Source organism: Orycteropus afer, unplaced genomic scaffold, assembly GCF_000298275.1.
Source record: "Orycteropus afer afer isolate SDZICR_OR568_19922 unplaced genomic scaffold, OryAfe1.0 scaffold00013, whole genome shotgun sequence".
Lineage (NCBI taxonomy): Eukaryota > Metazoa > Chordata > Mammalia > Tubulidentata > Orycteropodidae > Orycteropus > Orycteropus afer.
In genome coordinates this window covers 21,904,024-21,905,029 of record NW_006921600.1, presented here as the reverse complement: position 1 = coordinate 21,905,029, position 1,006 = coordinate 21,904,024, and positions in this window count along the sequence as shown.

Sequence of the window (1,006 nt, the reverse complement as noted above, 5' to 3'; positions counted from 1 at the left end):
CCACCTCACTCTTGGGCAGTGGCTAATGGCTTGGCTGGATGGCCTGGGACTCGGAAGGAGCGTAATTGGAAAATTGGTGATAAGGATGTATGGGGAAGAGCTTTATGGATAGAGCTCTCTGAATGGGCCAAAGGAGTAAAGGTATTTGTGTCTCATGTGAATGCCCATGAAAAGGTGACCTTTAATGTTAAAAATCATGTGGATAGGATGACACATTCAGTGGAAACCAGCCATCCTTTTTCCCCAGCTACTCCTGTCATTGCTCAATGGGCCCATGAACAAAGTGGCCATGGTAGCAGGGATGGAAGTTATGTATGGGCTCAGCAACATGGACTCCCACTTACCAAGGCTGATTTGGCTATCGCCACCGTTGAGTGCCCAATCTGCCAGCAGCAGAGACCAACACTGAGTCCGCGATACGGAACCATTCCTCAGGGAGATCACAGCAACCTGGTGACAGGTTGATTACATTGGACCACTTCCATCATGGAAAGGACAGCTTTTTGTTCTTACTGGAATAGATACTTATTCTGGATATGGATTCGCCTTCCTTGCACGCAATGCTTCTGTGAAAACTACCATCTATGGACTTACAGAATGCCTTATCCACCATCATGGTATCCCATACAGCATTGCTTCTGATCAAGGGACTCACTTCACAGCAAATGAAGTGCAGCAATGGGTCTATGCTCATGGAACTCACTACTCTTAGCATGTTCCCCATCATCCTGAAGCAGCTGGCTTGATAGAACGATGGAATGGCCGCCTAAAAACACAATTATGGAATTATGGCACCAGCTAGGTTGCAATACCTTGAAGGTTTGGGGCAATGTTCTCCAGGAGGCTGTGTATGCTCTAAACCAGCATCCAATATATGGTTCTGTTTCTCCAATAGCCAGGATTCATGGGTCCAGGAACCAAGGGGTGGAAATGGGAGTGGTACCACTCACTATTACCCCTAGTGACCCACTCAAAAAATTTTTGCTTCCTGTCCCTGCTACCCTAT